This window comes from Dermacentor andersoni, chromosome 3, assembly GCF_023375885.2.
Source record: "Dermacentor andersoni chromosome 3, qqDerAnde1_hic_scaffold, whole genome shotgun sequence".
NCBI classification, from domain to species: domain Eukaryota; kingdom Metazoa; phylum Arthropoda; class Arachnida; order Ixodida; family Ixodidae; genus Dermacentor; species Dermacentor andersoni.
In genome coordinates this window covers 55,139,025-55,151,607 of record NC_092816.1, presented here as the reverse complement: position 1 = coordinate 55,151,607, position 12,583 = coordinate 55,139,025, and the positions used below count along the sequence as shown (strand labels likewise).

The 12,583-nt window shown below is 48.1% G+C and overlaps 1 protein-coding gene across 4 annotated transcripts in view; it reads right to left on the bottom strand.

Annotated features, from left to right (window-relative positions):
- Rbp (RIM-binding protein) overlaps positions 1–12,583 on the bottom strand; it is a 410,709-nt gene that overhangs the window by 149,788 nt on the left and 248,338 nt on the right. The gene's annotated exons all lie outside the window — the stretch shown is intronic.

Sequence of the window (12,583 nt, the reverse complement as noted above, 5' to 3'; positions counted from 1 at the left end):
TACAGCTGGTGTCACAAATAAGCGGATCCGTTGTACGTGTGATGTTCTGTATGTGAGGAGCTGTTTGGCAAGACAGCATCTGCAGCAGCGAGTTCTTGCAAGTCAGCCTACACGTGACATCATCAGGGAGGTCACATGCACAATTATTTGACACGTCAGCAAGGCAGTTGCGAATGATGCGGATGCACCAGTCCCTTTGCTATAAGGAGAAATAAATAGAAAGGAAGAAACAAAAGAAACGAATACCAGAGAGAAAGCATCCAACGGGGGAGTCAGACTTGAACTTGCAAACTGCCGTAATCCCTCGGAGTATTCGTCGCCTTTGCGCAGGTGTTATATGGGTATTTCGCGCCATCTGTTTGCGAAAGCTCACGGCTTTATTCGTGTGGCTGCGCACAACTACACGATTGTTAGTCGGCTGAATTTCAGCATCCCGGATGTATAAACGCTGAACAGATGAGAACCACCGCACCCGCGTACGAAGTCAGACAAGGATACACTGCACACTCAAAGCTATGGCCAGTTCTGGCCGTACGCACCAGCGAACAACTTTCTGTGGGGAACTAAGCGGAAGCTACAGGGGCGGATCTTCCCCGCACGTGCTACTGCGCCAAGTAGTCCGGCAGAGTCCGACTGCGCTTTCGCGTTCCGCTTGGTCGCAGCAGAGATACTGAATCAGCGTAGCTCGTTAATGGCGACGGTTTCGCGCTTACCGAAATGCGGTATGAGTAAGGCGATAAACTTGAAATACTGAAACAAAAATGCTCAGTCGTGTTATTTTATACTAATGTAAACGCCGTATATCAAGTAAGACGTTTGCGTTTTTTTGTTACCCAGCCTACACAAACGCGAGTGAGACAGCGGGGACTATCTTCGGGAGTGCTATCACGCGAGCGCATGGCCTACGCACCTTTCTTTCCTTCATTGTCAGAAAAAAGAAAAGAAAAAAGTTGTTTCGCGGGCGTGTACCTGCCACAGTTCATTTTCACGAACTCTCTACATACATAGTAACACACACCACCACTCAAAGTCTAAACACAACGCTGTTTTTGTCTCTGTTTTTTTTACGCAACGTCGGAAAGTTGGAACGACCAGAGACTCCGTGCGCACCAATACCCAAAAGGAAACTGCAGTGCGGCCTTTCCCGAAAACGAAGAAAAAGAAGCAAACGAACACCAAGCGTTTCGTCAAGCACAACACAGAGCGTCCCAGGGCTCGACGTCCGGAGCATACGTTCGATCTTCTCGCGCTGCGACGGGCGGGCTATATAGGCCTCCCAGGGGAGACACTCCAGCGAAGAACGCGGCTCGCTTTGAGGGTAATTAGAGCTCTAATTAGTGCCCGAAGATTAACGAGTCGAGAAAGAGAACTAGCTCCCCGTTTTTTATATTTTCTTTCTAATTATCTCGCCGGCACATCGTTGCTAGCTTCCTGTCCCACGTATCGCGCGAGGTCATATTATCATGCGCGCCGCGAGCGAGAAAACGAAATATACACCGGATCGGAGCGGATACGCGACGGCGGCGCGGCGAAATCAAGCTGTTTACGCACGAATGGTCATTACGGATGCCGCGTTAAAGGAGTAACGCTTTTTTTTTCTTTTGCTGCAGGTCGTTATAGGGCTAGGTGGGTTATAATTTGAGAGTCTAGATGCACCTTGTTTCCGCATACTCCACTTTGGGAAAGAACATCCGCGAAAAGTAATAATGTAGGAATGTAAAAGAAAGGCAGTTTAGCACGCCGGAACAGCAACTTGCAACAGATGCAAGAAAGAAAGAACGAACAACAACGAACGCGAGTCACCATACGTGAAAGGTCCTCGATAGCTTTCCCGTCCTGTACATTTCAACGTACTGCATTTGGTTTTATCCGCACAGAGAGACATAAAAGCAAAAAGCAAGAAAGGGGACTGTTAACCAACGGATATCTCTGGTTGGCTACCCTGTACTGAATAATGGGAAAATGGGTACGAAGGATAACAAAAAAAGAAAAAAAGAGCGATGAATGAACAATATAAAATTGTTCATGTGAGACATACGGAGTCGCATATTGCACATACTAGTGTGATTTTACTACGCGTGGACCCCAAACGACATCTTAACGTCGTTTTCGTCCTCTGGATACAATAGTCATCTGTTCTAGCGAAAGCTCCAAACACGGGGCGCAGAGCAGCCGCCCATTGTGGCTTGGGACAATAGTTGGACCATGCCGAGTTGGCTGCCTTGAAAAGAGAATTTTCGTTCGCTGTGAAAGACTTCTACATTAGTATGGACCGTGTGTCCAAAACGACATCATACGTATCGCATGACTGCGTGTGACGGGGTGTAACATAGATAAATAGAGATGGGGGAATGAGAGCGGGAGAAAATTAGCATAAGTGAAAAGCTATTATCTGTAAAAAAATGTCCCCCCCCCACTCCTCCCCTCTTGTATTCACTAGAAACCATTCAACTACTCCTAATGAAAAAAAAAAGTTGACAGCGAGAGCAATTAAAATTCGCTGGTATGCGTCGCTTCCTAGGACTTCCACACACTGAACTTTTTTTTTTTTTTGTTCTGGCGGAGATTTGTGTTTGCGCACTTGCGAGCGAATCGTACGACATGCTGAGTTAACCACGCTGCGTTCCATTGTTATAAGATTCCATTCAACAGCACTGCTTCTCTTTCTTTCTTTCTTTCTTTCTTTCTTTCTTTCTTTCTTTCTTTCTTTCTTTCTTTCTTTCTTTCTTTCTTTCTTGTTCAGTCGCAGTGCTTTTAAAATGCAAGCGTGGTCGAACAGATAAATAGGCAAATACTTAACGGCTCCGAGTGCGTGCCCTGCTTCTGTGTAGAAAGTGACCATTCACTCGGAACCGAATTTTCGTGGCCCCGCAGGAATTCTCGGCCACGAGCGAATGGGTGGGCGTCAGAATGCCGGCGGGCGCGGCGCTCTAAAGGCTTCCAGCTAAATTGGGAGGGACAATTTTTCGAACGTTTCTCCTGCGACCATTCTTTCTAACGGAACCTTCCCTTTTCATGTACGTAGCCGCGCCTCCTTATATCTCTCTTTTAATTTCCATTCGCGAACAGGCTTTGACAGATTGCCGAGGCGTCTGTGTAGCTGCCTTTCACGGATAATTGTGTAACTGTAACCGTAAGTTGCCTTTCCAAACTTTTTTTATGTCTCTCTCTGTATACTTTATTTTTTTTTTGCGTGTGAGTGAGTGAGTGAAATAACTTTCATAGGTCCAGAGAAGACGCAGGGGAGACACCGCGCCACCCGGCTAGTACCACGTAGGGACCGCCAAGCCGAGCTTGACGGCCCGATCGCGGGCACTCTGGACGGCCAGGGTTTGGTCGTTGAGTTCGGGGCTGCCCAAGAGCGCAGCCTTCAGAGCGCAGCCTTCAGCGAGGATAGGTTATCCTCGCTAGAGGAACAGCCGATGGCTTCGCACTCCCACAACACATGGTCCAATGTAGCCGTAAGTCTACAGGCAGGGCACTCCGCACTGGGATACCTTTCAGGTTATATTGCATGAAGAACCGCAAGGTTACGATACGCACGGGCTTGTAAAAGTCGAAGGGTCACCGCCTGCGCCCTGCATAACGTAAGTGGCGGCAGGGGGAATGCTCGCCTTGACAGATAGTAGTGTGTGGTAACCTCACGGAACGTGATCAAAGGTTCCCCTCGGGGCAGGGGGACTGCGGAGGCGGCGCGGTCAGTGAGTCCTCGCGCGGCCTCGTGCGCGCCCTCGATAGGGTTAGAAGGAGAGCCCTCAGTCGACCCCAAGTGAGCGGGAAACCAAGTGATAGAATACAGAGAGATACTTTTGGCGCTTTGGAGAATGCGGAGGGCCTGAGGGGAGACCATCCCGGTTTGGTAGGCCTTAATGGCTGCCTTGGAATCGCTATATATGTGTGGTACAGGAATTGCTACTTCGCCTTATTGTTGATCTCTGTACTTCATATGTAGCTTCACCCAAACCTATCTTTCTGTACAACGCTTTAAACTGCCCTATATGAACTTTGCCATTAGCTTTGTATATTATCTAGATTATCTACATTAACTTTGCATTAGGTTTGTACATTAACTTTGCCTTTGAGCGATCATCTCTGTAAATTGTAGCGGGGACAGTGACGGAGAACTCGTTGAAGAGTATCCTCGCTACAACAGTCATCATAGGAGGCGTCGTCGGCCCATCCGATTCGGAAAGCAAAATACATCGTAAAGGCCACTTCCAGCCATATTAGACAGAGAAGGGTACCTTCGCGCCGACTGAGTCCAGCTGGGACACGAAGGCGGAGAGAAGAGTCTATGTCGCGCAGCCGGTTGCTTTGAAAACTTCGTGTGTTCCACATGGAGAACGTGACACACCGGGTGAGCATTCGAAGTCTGCTAGTGGCATCTGCCCTTGATAGCAATATCGACTCCTCTTCGTCACATTGAAGAGTTGGCAGAGCAGCGTTATCGGCGTGTTCGTTACCTATGAAGCCGCAGTGACTTGGAAGCCACTGATATGTAACGTGGTGTCCTTTGTCAGCCAAAGTATGAACTAGTTCTCTTGATATTTGACTGAGGAAACAATTTTAGAATGCCGACTTCTAAGTAATCGCAGCGGAGGCCGACGAAGCCATTGTTGGAGCTTTTATGGACAACAGACTTGGACAAGCTGCTGCAGCTTGAACTGTTTAAATAGTGCTACAAGTGCTACTGTGCTGTGCGGTGATAGTATGCGGTGACAGTGACCGAGCGTTATTGTGTATCTGCGTTCCCTTTGTTTCCCTCTCTCTCTACTTTCCTATCACTTTGCATCACCCTCCCTTCTCTCCCCAGCGTAGGGTAGCAAACCGGATCTTCCCCACTGGTTAACCTCCATGCTTTTCCCTTTTCTTCTCTCTCTCTCTCTCTTTTGCTTTTCAGACCCAACATTTCAAGTCAACTAGGAGGCGGGAAGAAATGTTCCCTAAAAAGCACAACCCTGATTTTTTTTTAGATTAAGGACCGTGGCATTTTATGAAAAATCAGTGTGAAAGGTTTTAGCGCATGCTGCTAGGCCTTATTCATTTATTTACCTTGGCAAATTTATTAACGGGCGAGTTAAGGGAAGCTTGCGCTCGTCAAGGCAGCACCTTATTCAGGAATTTTCAGATTCACGTGGTGAATTTCAGTACAGTAAATTTTATTATTCCAGAAGTCTTCCTTCAAAAGACATTCCCTCAAATTGGTAACGTGCATAGATGGCCCACGTAGTCTTTTTTCTTTTTTTTTAATTCTCTCTGTCTGTGTATCTTTCTTAGTGTCACGAGGCTTTCAGTAACATTAACTAAGGTTACCAAATAACCACTTACAAATACACACTTTGTTTACCACTTCGGTAAGTACTCTGAAAGTTCTCTCACTCTGAAGTGAAGTTATCGTCTGCGTGATGTTTATATGTGTTTACGTGATTAATGAGACCAATCGGGCGTGAAAGTGCAGTACACGCCTGAGCGCTTTTCATGTGAGCGTGTGCGACTGCTCAGTGTATGGCTAAAATAAAAGCTGCGATCCGTCGGACATCGCTTGTCGCCCTTGTTGGTGTATCTTTCTTACACCTCATGGGAGAACTGCAAAAAAAAACAAAGAAAAGGAAAGAAAGAAACGTGCTCGAAAAGAAAGATTTCTTTTCTGTAAAATTTTAAGGCGTGCCAATATAAGTGCCAGTATACGCGCAAGTAAGAAACAAAAAAAAAGAATACCTCATAGAAATACATCTGATCGCGGTAAAATTCCATTCATCTGTGAGATCAACGACAGAAGTGCGCACTTCATGCACGCATAATATATTTTAAGAAATAGCGCTTCCGTTCAGTTAGATCGATACGCCTGACCTTAAGGGAGTAAGTGTGAATGACGCGATCCGAGATGTTTCAAATTCGAAACTATGGAAACAGCATCCTGCAATGTCTCAAATTCGGAATAAAGTTCTCTCTCGCATAAGATAACAAGCTTCCGGTGCTCATACCTTATATATTTCGGCTGTTGTTATCTACCACTGACTGCTAGGCGCCAAAAGACAAAAAAAGATAGAGTAAGAACTTAACAAACTTAACCGCTTTACTCGATGCAGAAAACTACATCAGACGTGAGGGAAGAAAAGGATCTTACGTAGGAAATAAAGGTTAACACGGCAGTACAAACGCTGACCGAACGCGCCATAATAAACGAGGTGAGCGTAAAACGCGGCGCCAGTATTATCGTCGATGCGGCGCCGCAACAAACGCCGTGTGCAAAGAGAACGACCAGGGCCGCTATCAGCAGGGGCCGGAGTGCGCCGGTGAGTTCGCTGCGAAATTTCGCGCCTTCCGCCACAAAACGTACGCGTCACGAAAGCGCGCACAATCAAACGCGGGTACCTCTCTTTCTCTCTCTCTCTATTCGAAAGCACGTAAATGGCCGTTTGGAAGACACGCGCACATCTTCAACGCTATAAAGCTCGCAAATGTGTTTTTTCGCGGAGTTTCGAAGAGGAGGAGGAGGAGGTACACGTATAGAGCGAAATGCTGCAGTCCGTTCCAACGAGAACGTGGAGGCTTTTTTTTGGCCTGGCGTAAATAGCCCGGGAACGCGTGAATCTCGCAGGCTCGCGTGCCGCTTGCGAAAGCATTTTCACCGCTAAACAGCAGCGCAGCGAACGCGATTGCCCAACGCCGCACTGAGCAAAGCGGATTCCGCTATGTGCGTCCTCTCGGTTAATACGGTGCAGCGGTGCTGCAAGAAGACAGGAGCTTGCTTCGTTCGTGGGCTGATCAAGCAGGCCGGATACCCAATTTGAAAAAAAAAAGAAATGTAGACAGTTGTCCTCTTGTTCAAATGAATTTAGAATCTATAGACTATACGTCTCACATTCGACTGCCTCGACTACTTGCACGCTCGTTCTTACGAAATTTAGGAGGTCGACCTTTCGTACAAATGTACTTAAAGTCCACAGGCTATACACTTCACAACGACGCGTTCACTACCTGCATGCAGTGTCCTTACAAAATGACCCTTAGACAGCTGATATCAATGTAGGATTGAACTTTACAGTCTATATAGATTATACACCTCACCTAGACATCCTTTCTCCTCGCCGAGCTCCTTCTTTTGTCTACAGAGAGTCCATAGACTACCTACCGACAACGTTCGTTGTCATGGATGTTTCCAAGGCTTACGACTACGTGTCTCAAACAGCCATCATCAGCCAGTTACAAGTTATAGGCGTCACCGGTCATCTCCTGCACTTCATGCACACGTTCCTCAATGATCGTCGCATCAGAGTTCGTCTTGGCGACACTTTGAGCGATGAAATACGTATATTTCGCGGCGTGCCACAGGGGAGTCTTTTATCTCCTTTATTATTTAACATCTCCATGACTAGCCTCCCAAGAGTACTAAACCATCGAACATCAGTGAAGATACCTATATATGCCGATGATATCTGCATATGGGTCTCCGGCTACCAGCACCGCCGCGTCGCACGAATAGCCCAGGGAGCAGTAAATGCCATTCAGGGCCACTTGGCAACGATTGGATTATCGCTATCAGCAGAGAAATCACCATTCGTACTATTTCCTGGAGTGAAAAGAAAATCTAAATGCTTGACGCTGAATTTGGACGGATACCAGATTCGACAAGTCACCGACGTCCGATTTCTTGGCGTTACCTTAGACCACAGGCTACTCTGACGCCGCGGTGTTGACCACGTTGCGGCGTCATCGTCACCCAGGCTACATGTCCTCAAGCGAATTGCTGGCATACGCTGGGGCAACCACCCGACGTCGATGCTACGGCTACATATAGCGTTGGTTGTCAGTGGGATCCTGTATCAGCTACCTCTGATGTCACCCTCAGATAGCCAATACGAGCGCTTAGAGGCCATCCACAGAAAAGTTATTCGACTTTGCCTTGGAGTCCCTTTGAAGTCCAGCCAGCATTAAACAAGAAAGTGCTCTACGAAGCTGAGTCACGCCCTCTGCGACCTCAGGCTTCCCAGGCTCTCATGATCCAGCTACTACGATTGAGTGAGTCTACACCCGGCAAAGCCCTGTTACGACGTATAGTTAACAGGCCGCGCTCACATTTTTATGCAGCACTGAACACGCTTCGCGTCTTAGGATTGCGCTGCTCGAGACAGAGGGAAAGGATAGAACCACTCTGGACATTCGAGGACAACACATGCAAGTTACGTATACCACGATTGCAGTCAAAGAGCTGCATTCCATCTGCAGAAACCAAGTCACTCGGCCTGAAACATTTAAACACGACTTACCCGAATCACCTACAAGTATACACAGATGGCTCTGCAGACGATGACCGCTGCGCAGCAGCATTCTATATCCCCTCTCTAAGACATACAAGGTCTGGCCGCCTGGACTGTATAGCCTCGTCGACAGTTGTGGAAGGCGTAGCAATAGCTTCTGCTCTGCGCAAACTAAAGACTTTGCCTCCGCAGAATGTGGTTGTCCTTACGGACTTAAAGGCCGCGTTACAACAAGTATACCGTGGTCTGCCATCCCTCAACTTCCCACGCAGATCACCAGCCAGCGTGAAAGAACTCAACAGCAAAGGCTTCACAGTAAAGTTTCAGTGGATTCCCTCCCACGTTGGTATTCCTGGCAACGAAAAAGCTGATGCGCTTGCATACGCAGCGCTCTATCGTGCTCCCAAAGTCAGGGCTCCAAAGAGTAATCAGGCGAAAAAATCTGACATTCGGAAGCACTTTGGGCCGCTTTGGGTTCCACCGCATATGCCCTGCGTAACGAAGAGGTTTCACCGAGAGGAAGCCTCACTTCTATATCGAATAAGGACAGGATCTGCTAGTACACCGGCATGGTTATTCAAGACGAGGCGAATCATTTGTCCGAACTGTACGTCATGCAAAGAGACAGGAGGCATTGAGCGCTTTTTGTGGTCCTGCCAGAAATTGGAAGATGAGAGGGACGCTCTCCTGAAGAATCTGCAAAGAAAGGACCTTCCGCATGTGCGCCTACAACACCTTATATTTCCCGAGGGTTCAGTTATAGCCCGCAAAGGAACTTCACCTCTCCTTATCGAATTCTCAAGAGAGACTGGTTCGATGGACATACGGTGAAACCCTTCAGCGGTATTGTAAGAGACGCTCGGGCGGAGCAATTGCCGGCCTTGATCGCCAGGCTAAACCCGCCTGCTGCTACAATTCACCACCACCACCACCACAACGTTCGTCAACGTGTCTATTTCTTTTGCTCCACTTGTGGTTCAAATAGTTGTTTCTAGACGCTCTATAGACTACTTTTCAACCGAAAGTTCAAGATCGTAAGTTCCCAGGCTGTCCTAAAGTAGACTGCACGATCCTATAAAAGACGCCTAAGGAAGACCCATACAATGCCCTAATTGATATTCGTAAAGGTTCACAGAATAAATTAGCGCGTTGCAGATCAATATGCATCCATCTTTTTCATTTTATTTTCCTTACTCATAACATAATACACGCTATGAAGAATAGCGCATTTAAAAGCGCACAGTGATAAATCTACAAAACGTGCAAGACACTCAGCAGATTGATTGCAGTGCTCCCTTAAACAATCTGCAAGACGACGTGTCCGCACGCACAATAAAGACGACCAAAGCGAATTCGCACACAAGAAGGCGCTGATGGGGCTTTACGCTGCACTGAGACAGCAAGCGAATAACTATAGCGTACACAGCGAAACGGTCGCAAGGTGGAGCGTCTCACAGTTCTTTTTTTCTTTCTTTGTTGCTTTCTTTTACGGTAATTCAGCGGTTAATGCTAGTAGTCAAAAGGGAGGTTAAGGCGCTCGCAGGACTGTTCTGCGATCGGAGATGAAGAAATAAGCCTAATTAGTCGCTACTTAGTGTCTGTATTATCAGTGTAGGTATGTAGCAATTTAGCAGCTTATATCTCACTAGCAATAGTTCTGGCGCTCTAAAGAATATTTCCAACTATTTATATTTACTGTCAACGGATGGTTACATACATAACTTATAAAGGTATCCACTAAGTATCCACTCGGGCCTGCCAGATAATTGAGTAGAATCTCAATAAAGTTGTTACTACAGTGGATTGATTACATGTAGAGTGCGTGAGCCTTTATGACCTAAGGCCGTAAATTTATTTAGTGATTAAACGTTAATCAAACGTTAAGCAACAAAAGAAAAAGTTTAATGCAAACTTTCCCTTCAATAAGTGTTGACTGTAGCTACGAAGAGACAAACGGAATAATTTGTACTGACGAGAAGTGTATGCTTTAAGTCTTGAATGTGCAAAGTCGATAGATTCTGCAACCATACGAGTATTTTCACAAGAAACGAACGTGACCGTTACTGTCCGTAAGGGGTCTACAGACAACCTACGGAACAACTCATCGCCTTAAATTTTAAATATTCAATAGCCGGTGTATATAGAATCAATGCACCACGTCTTCCAGCGGTGAAAGCAAGAAAAAAAAAAGTTAGGACACAAGGGAAATTTAAAAGATTTAAAGATTGCCGCGACGTGTGCGAAACGTCTATATGAATAAAACAGGCCGGCCAAGTGTGTTTCCACAAGAAAGAGACGGCGATTGGGTGAACATTTGAGCGAATCGTGTGCAGGAAGAGTTAACAACGCTTCCGAAATCGAACCCCTCTAATAAGCTGACGCAGCATCCCTTACAAACACTGCACGGTTTTGTTTTGTCTTTTTTTGCGAGGTAGGCGAGTGCAGCCCACCGCGCGCCCGAGATAATGCAGTTCCTTCTTTGGACACAGCGGGCCCGACGGCATGCTTACACGACGCGGCGCGCGGGACAATCCGTTTACCTACGAGCACCTGTCACACAATTGCCCCCATGCTCCACCACTGCGACTTCCTTCCCACTCCCGCAGTTTGTTACGCCCTCCCCCCCCCCCCCCCCCCCTCCCGTATGTCCACGGACACCGCCGCCAACCAAGCCCACGCCAATGCACGCGGGGACCTTCCCAGGCTGCACACGTCGTATGGCGGCCGTACACGCGAGCTTTGCGTACGGATGGCCGACGCACGCTTCGGTTGCGAGAGAAACAAAAACATAAACAGAAAACGCGGACAAAGCAAACAGCTCCGTCGGTCGGTCGGCCAACCGCCGCCAAACCTCGTTTTACGCACGTGGAATTGTATGCATATTCCGTCTCGTCAGCTCCGTGCAGTGTGGGCCAGAAGGTGTAGGATACGCGAGGTACTGAAAGTGGGCTCTTTTCTTTTTTTTCCCCACCATCAGCACGCAGGAATAGGCGAAACGTACCACCGTCATCACCACCACCAGGCGCGCAGAAAAAAACGGAACTAGACGAAAAATCGGAAGACCGGTGGGAGGCTTTGCTGGTGACGCAAGACCCTGAAGACCAGCTACAATTGGTGAACAGGGCTCGGGCGGCGGCAGCGAGCCATGGCTATATACCTGGACTGAGAAGGCCACCCACCTTTGGGCTCAAGAAGCCTGCTCCAGCAATAATGTTTCTCTCTCTCTCTCTCTTTCTCTCTCGTACCAGTACGCTCTGCACAAGATGGCCGAACTCCCACTCGCTGCACCACTGAGGTGCAGCGCAGGCTTCCAAACTCCGGTGATGTGCAGTACGGTAGATATGGTGGCCAGCAGTGCGGCACGTATCAGCTTGTGCGTTCCTGCTATATTTCCACTTCTAGTAGAGCGACGCCTGCCACCATGCGTGGGTCAAGCGAGGTGTGTGGAAAAGCGCACTTCGAGGGCTTCGAATACACCCTATAGAGAACCGTAAGAAAGGATCGCCCGTTGTCGGCCCCTGATTTGGATATCCTAACACTTCCCGATGAATGGGAAGCTTTACGACAGGATTAGGAGGGCAAATTCGGCGAGTCCACCGCTTCCGTTCCCTGGAACACGAAGCCGACTATCGTTCCCTATTGCCTGAAAAGAGCCATAGCTCTCACTGCACTGCACGCAGTCTCAGTGAGCTGAACAGCACGTTCTAATTCCGTGCAGTTTAGCGAAAGCTAGCGCCGGTGTTAGCCAATCCGCAAAGAGAGCCACCTGCGTGTTCTGCAGAAGGGATAAGAAGGGCTCGTCCACCGCTCGCTCCTAATTCCTCCGTGAAACTCCCAGTCAGGCCGGCGCCACGCGCAAGTACAAACTTGAGGCGGTCACAATCAAGAGTCCTCCTTCTGGATCCCTTTTTTCTGGTTGGCGGACCAGACCCGTAGATTTCCACGCACTGCACGGCATTAGTGAGATGGAGCTTATGAAACACGACAGGCAAGCAAGTGTTCGATCAAACATGTACCCTGAAATGAACGTGTTACACCGCCCAGCTTGGGGCGGCAGGATGCACGTATGCATAATACTGTGATGTGCGCCGTATAGGCATACCGGAGCTGCGTGTGCAGCTGTTGGTGAAAACACGTGCAGGCGCGTGCAGCTGCGTGCGTTTTGACTTGCAGAGTTACGTTGTTGTAGTCCGCGGTTTGCTGCGAGACGCGCTCGCTTGAACGTTACGCAAACAATGTGCGCTCACGACTACGCCTTTCTGCGCACGCGTGAGACTTTTCGACAAGGCGTTCCTTTCGTCTTTTTTTTTTTTTCTCAAGTT